Genomic DNA, 7,666 nt, shown 5'->3' with positions numbered 1-7,666 from the left:
TTCATTTTTTGCTAATTTCCATTATTTTCATAAATAAATGTGCCAAAAATACCATCTTTCCTTTCCAAAACCTTAGCCATTGCCTCTGCCAATTTCCTTAGCCATAATAATCCAAATGAATACCCACTTGAATGTTTTACCTAACATTCATCTTGGAATAAGTGTCCCATCAACCATGGTTATTATTTTTTCCGTTATTAACTTTTATTACATGGAATTTTCACTATGGCTATTACAGAACCCTCTCCCTTGGGGGACACCATCCTTGGAGTTCAACCACACCTCTACCTCAGAAAAACACTGAAAACAAACATACTACCCATGGAGCTTTATAACATAGCTCGATGCAATATTTACAATGATCACCCTGCTTAAAAGGAAACCAACATGAAAACATAGCAAGCATAACAACATAATGACATGACACCCATACCACTTATTGGAGCTTTATAACATGGCTCATGGTGGTATTTGAATCCCTATACATATGTACATATATCAAAACATCACACCAAAACATATGCCAAAAAATATACCAACATTGCACCAAAATTGCTTTGCCTCAACCGAAAAATAATGAATGATACATAGCCCACATTTGATTTGTCATCTCCCATGTAGCTTGATCGGGCCCAAAGTGCTTCCACTGTACTTTAACCTACTCGATTTCTCAGTTTCGAAGCATGATCGCCTTATTATGCAATATACACTGAGGCTTCGGTTGGAATTCTCCATTTGGTTCCACCTACAATACAGACCAGTCAATCACATGATCAACATCTTTAACTTACTTCTTAAGTAATGACACATGGAAACCATCATGGAATTTCACTGTTGGAGGTAGTACAAGTCGATACGCTACTAGCCCAATCCTCTCAATAATACTGAAGGGTCCATAAAATAGTGATGCCAGCTTGGCACATGATCCAATCCATAAGGAGCTCTCCTTTGGTTTGATGCACAAGTACACTTGTTCCCCAACCTGGCACTTCTTCAACCTATTCCGATCTACATATATATTATACCTATCCTATGCTACCTTCAAATTCTTCTTAATTGCCTACATTTCTTGTTTCATTTCCACTAATATGTCTGGTCCAATGAACACCCTGTTAACTGGATCACACCAACTGATGGAAGTATTGCAACTCCACCCATACAATGCCTCAAATGGACTCATCTTCAAACATTCTTGATACCCATCGTTATAGGCGAAATCTACCAGTGGAAGATACTCTTCCCACTTTCATTGCTTATGCATCATGTACATCCTCAACATGTCCTCCAATATCTTGTTGACCCTCTCTGTCTGTCCATCAGTGTGCAGATGATAAGTTGTATTGAAGGAAAACTTTGTGCCCAAACCTGCAAACAACTCCTTCCAAAACTTGGAAGTAAACTTTGCATCCCTGTCTGACACAATCTTCTTTGGAACACCATGCAATTTGGTCACATCTCGAATGAATACATGTGCTACATCGCTAGTTGAGAATGTAGACTTCAATGGGATGAAGTGTGCAACTTTTGTTAACTTGTCCACAACAACCATGATGGAATCATGTTGTCTCACTGTCCTCAGAAAACCAGTGATGAGTTCCATGGAAACGACCTCCCATTTACACTCTAGAATCACAATTGGCTGTAGCCGTCCACCTGGATACTTACACTCTACCTTCACATGCTAAAAAGTGAAACACCTAGCCACAAACTTTGCTACATCCTTCTTTAGATTTAGCCAATAATAAAATCTCTTCACTACGGTCAATCTCTTTTGATAGCATGGGTGACCTGAATAAGATTTCGCATAAAAATTCCTCAAGATCACCTTCTTGAGCTCACTACTATCTGCACATATATCCTGTCCCTAAATCTAACCAATCCAACAGTTGTAAGACAATAGTCTACATCATGTGCACCTGCACTTGTACTACTACCTATAATTGTACCTATACTACTACCTATACTTCTACCTATAATACCACCTGTACCTGTACCTATACTCTACTGCACCCTATGAACAGTCTCCATATACTTGACATCCTGTTGACCTACCTCCAAGATCCTATCTTGTGAGTGTGTCCCATAGGTCCATCTTATAGTTGCTAAGTGATTTACCTGTATTTTCCTACTAAGAGCATCTTCCAACCTATTCTCTTTACCCTTGATATACCTCATCTCATAATCGAACTCAATGATCATAGCCAACCATCGAGCATGCCTACCATTCAGGCTCGGTTTGTCAAATAGATACTGCAAACCACTATGATCACTCATCAATATAAACTTCCCACCCAGAAGATAATGCCTCCACATCTTCAATTCATGTATGATCATTCAACTCCATATCATGTGTGGGGTAGTTCTTCTCATGCTCATTTATTTTTCACGACTCATAGCATATCACCTGTCCATCTTGCATAAGGCCTCCACTAAGTCCCTTATTGCAAGGATTTGTGCATACTACAAACTCTTTTCTGGGTCTACAATATTTAACATTGGAGCAAGTGTCAACAACTTCTTAAGCTGCTCAAAATTGGCCTCACATTCCTTTGTCCATTAAAACTTCTTACCTTTCCTCTACAATGATTTAATAAGATAAGCAATCAGTGAGAAGTTCTTGATGGACCTCCTATAATAGCCTGCCAACCCCATGAAGGGTCTCACCTCGTCTACGTTCCTAGGATCTAACTACTCCATGATGACCCTTGTCTTTTCTAGATCTACTGCAATGCCCTCCATGGAGACAACATGTCCCAAGTAATGTACCTCAGTCTGAAATAAACTACACTTTCTGAGCTTAGCATATAACTGATGCTCTCTCAACAAACTCAACACTACTGCTAAATGCTTGACATGCTCTTCCTCATTTTTAGAATATACCAATATGTCATCAATGAACACAATAACAAACTTATCCAAATACGAATGCAACACACTATCCATCAAGAACATAAATGTAGTCAGGGCATTAGTCAAAGCGAATGGAACTAAAACAATCTCATAATGCACATGCCTAGTTTGGAAAGGTGTCTTGTAAATGTCCTCCTCTTTGATGTGTACCTGATGGTATTCGGATCTCAAGTCAATCTTAGAGAACATTGCTACTCCCTTCAGCTAATTAAACAAATCATCAATCCTTGGTAACAGATACATGTTCTTGATAGTCACTTTGTTCAACTTCCTGTAGTCAATGCATAATATGAGAGTACCATATTTCTTCTTTACAAACAATATCGGTGTGCCCCAAGGTGATACACTTGGTCTAATGTGTGTCCAACATTTCCTTCAACTACAACTTCAACTCTACCAACTTAGTTGTGCTCATCCTGTAAGGTGCTTTTGATGTTGGAGTTGCCCCTGGCACTAACTCAACAGAAAAGCATACCTCCTTGTGAGATGGAAAATCTGAAATGTCCTTAGGAAATACATCTCGAAATTGTTGTAAAATTTGGTACCTGCTCAAAACATCTGCATCCTGAAATTCCTTACCTTTTCCACTAGAGATGTGCACTGCGAATAACACACATCATTTTCTACCTAAGACTCTCGGTTCCCCATTGTCATCCACATACTCAATGGGTTTGTCATAACAATCCACCTTGGTCCTATGAAGGAACAACCAATCCATGCCCAACAACATATTGTATGATCCCAATGGTAACACATTCAAATGTTTTGCCGTAGGCATACCATTCAAATCAAATGCACAAGATCTTACCCAATGATGAGCTCGCTTCTTTATACCTATAGCCAACTACACTAATCAAGATTATGCAGTCAATTCCTTACTCAAACCACACTTATCCACCAAGTCAAGACTAACATAGCTATAGTTAGATTCAAGGTCAATCAAAATAGAAATAACTTGATCACAAATCTTACCTTCCATCTCAATGATATATGCCTAATGGTCTGCCTGTTTGTTATCCAATGTTGCATAAATACAAGTAACGCTTTGATCGACATCCCCAACAGTATGTGTCTCCTGCACATTATATATATTATGCCTACCACCTTGATTATGTGGGAAATATCTATTAAGATGCTCCTTATTGAATCTCCAACACTCGAACCGACCAGTACCCTCACCTCTATACTGCTATTGTGACCCATGTCCCTGTCTAACTACATTGAACCTCTTTTGTGGTGCCACATTTTCTTTCTCATTTACATTTTGAGGCCTTGTTCTTTTCAACTTCCATTTACCTTTGCATTTTTATTTTCCTTTCCATCCTTGCTAAGATTCATTCTTACGCTTTGAGAGTTCATATCAATGATTCAATTTCCCAATAACTTCCTTAAGTGACCGAGGCTCATCATACTCAATTAAAACTCTAAATGTTAATGGAAACCCACTGAAAAATCTTTGAACTTTAGACTTCTCATCCTTATGATATGGTACATACCTCAATAGCTCTAGAAACTTAGTCATGTACTCTTCATCTACCATTGATCCCATCTTTAGCTCATAGAATGCTTTGGCCTTACTATCATAGTACATTTCTAACACACATTTCTTCCTAAAAATCATATAGAACTCATGCCAACTCAAGTCCTTTGTCCTGATGTCTCTGACCTGCTTCAAATCTTCCCTCCAAATGTCTACTTTACCTTTCAAATCGAAGATAGCTATTCTAGCCTTCATGTTTTCTATGTACTCATGCAACTCAAAGAATGTTTTCATCTGAAGTATCCAAGCCTCTGCGTCTTGTGGTTTCTTCAAGTCTCCATCAAAAGTGGGTGGCTTTTATTTCTTAAAATCATTTGGAAAGTATCCCCTATCACTCCTCCTATAAGGGTGATAATGATGACAATCATAATGCCTGTCTATTGGGATGGGGTCCCCTGGGTCAGTTTTAGGGTTAAAAACCCAAGTTTTGATGTAAATTTTGGTAAAATATGTAAAGTCTTCGCAATTTGTGGATGTGGAGCACGTAGTCAGCTAGAAGTCAAAAGGAACCCCTTTTCTATGGAAAAGTCGAGTCGATTTTGAAATCCACCCATGGTCTGCCGACCATGGGATTGTATGTGAAAAACTATAAACAGGAGTGTCTTAGAGAGTCTAAGGCAAAGATCTATGTGTATTTTCGAGAGAAGAAATACGGGAAAGTAAGCAGCTGGTAGATATTGTTAGAAAATTATATATTACGGAGCAATGGAACACATAAAATATTGCAGAAATATAAACACAGAAAACGCACAAAACAAGAAAGACACAGATATACGTGGTTCACCCAGTTTGGGCTACGTCCACCCCGAACAGCCAGTCCTTCCTTTCTATTATCCAGCAAAATGAAGAGATACAACCTACAGCAAAACCGCTGTAATATCCTCTGTTTTCTCTCACAGTCTCACCTCTATGTTTCTCGCTCACCGAATACACATCTATCTCACAGCCTCAAATACAATGCCCTCATATAAAGAGAGGGGTTTCCTTCTAGGGCAAAAAACCCTAAACTAAACATAAGTTCTACCGTAAGATCATCCGCCTAATGAACGGCCTAGATTGACTAGAAATTACTATACTTTTACAAGGCAATTTTACAGTTGTTTTTAGCTTCGGGGGCGCTGCCCCCGAAACCCCCCGCCAAGGGGGGGGCGGCAGCGATTATTTTACGGGCGGCGTTGCCGCCCCATTTTGAACTGGGGTCCAATATGCCGGTACTATAGAAGATAATCAGGCTCCACACCCAACAGATATAAGGGAAAAGGCTCCACCGCTGAGTGCATGGAGGCCTAGAGTAGAGTCTGTGGTGAGTGTGTGGGGCAATTCGAGTCTGTAACCTCATATTGAACATCAATAAAGAAGACTATTGAAGAAATTCATGTGTTTATCTATTTACTTCTATTATTTATGTTTGTGATATATGCTATGATGGAATAATGTCTTTATGAAATATTGATTTATTGATGCACAACCCTATTGGATAAGTCTTATTAACCGTACGCAATGCTTGTTAAGTACTTTTACGGAGATTATAATACATTGTTATGTTTATTGAGTACTTAAGTAGATCTACGTGAACTCGGATCTAGGGTTATTTTATGGTGCGCATAAGTGGCTGATTCATCTATTAAGGGTTCGTAAAGACCTATCGTAGACCTATTAGCGTTGCTATACAAAAGGATAAAAATGGATCCAAAAACACTCCCAAAGTTTGCAAATCTGCTTAAAATCATGCCAAGGGATCCATGCATCCTGTTGAAATGTCCAATTTTGGTCAAAGGTCATCCACCGATCGAAATAGTTGCAAGAGGAGAGCCCTTGGAGGGTCAGAAATGCACTATCGGGAGGTGGAAACACTACAAAACCATGAAAAAACCCACAGGCACAGGCTTAAATGAAGGTGGAATAGCAGCCGTTAGATCTGGCCAGTCAACGGTCTAGATCTAATCAGTGGATCACAATCGGCATAGGCAGGCAATGCCAATTGGCATGGATAGGAGAGGCATTGTGATTGCAATCAACGATTAAATGTGAACCATCGATCGCGTGCATAGATCAACGGCCCACATCGCATCGGCGGGTCGCATCGGCGAGGAGCTATGTTATTTATATAAAGGGGCTAAGGCATTGAGCGATCAGCGATTGCGACCGGATCGCATCGCTTTATCGCATCGGCAGATCGTATTGGCAGAGGCAAATCGGCCTAGATAGTGTGCATTGAGTGATTGCGTCCAGCGATGCAATATGGACCGTCGATCACGTGCGCAAACCGACAACCCATGTTACATCGCCGGATTGCTATTGGCTGAAACCAAAGGGAGCCTTGGAGCCTTCCGATATGATAAGACCTAGACCCAATGGGTTTCCAGAATGAAATGGTCTAAATATTTGATGTCCGGAGGGAGGTTTTTTTTTCATGTTTTTTCCCATGTTTTTCAAGTATTTCCAGGAACAAGGGAATGAATGGAACATGCCATCTACGATAGGCAACAGCGACCCAAGGGCAGACCTGATAGAAAATTAAACCATACTTGAGGACTTTTGGAGTCCAAAAGAAGCGGATTTGGTGGGATTTCTCACAGTCGCATCATTTCTCTGTTATAGCAGAAAGCAGTACCCGTTTGTATTTAGAAGATAACAGAGGCCCGAAGACCCTTTCTATCACATAAACAAAGGACGGGATATAACATCCGGGAGACAGAGGCCGAGAAGCAATCATGGGCATTGACAGCACAGCTCAACCATTTCATGCTCCTGAAAGAACGAAGGTGGCCCGTATTCAGCACTCTGCGTAGTTAATCTTCAACCACCGCATTCAACAAGCAGGATGGCCAAGAAGGAAAAGGACATGCCTCAAGCCGGTCACAACATTTATCAGTTATGGAGCTTGTTTCTGTTGGCATTATGATACAAGTGTTGTCCTTGATGGCAAGATGACAGATTATAGTGCAGCAGGTCAGCAGCAAAGAATTGATGATCAGACTACAAAAATGAAGAAAGAAGAGTATATACGCAGGTTCACTATATACCAAGTCGCGTACATATGCATGTTATACACAGGTTCACTATGTACCAAGTCGCGTATATACGCAGGTTCGCTATATACCAAGTAGGGTATACACGCAGGTTCACTATATACAAAGGTGCGTATACACGCGAGATTGTTGATCAAAAGTCGCGTATGCGTATGCACGCACTTTCATGCACGGAAAAGTGCAT

Source organism: Pinus tabuliformis, chromosome 5_2, assembly GCF_031772625.1.
Source record: "Pinus tabuliformis cultivar Carrire ecotype Pingquan chromosome 5_2, CPIR1, whole genome shotgun sequence".
In the NCBI taxonomy this organism is placed as follows: Eukaryota; Viridiplantae; Streptophyta; class Pinopsida; order Pinales; family Pinaceae; genus Pinus; species Pinus tabuliformis.
Note: the sequence above shows the minus strand (reverse complement) of the source record.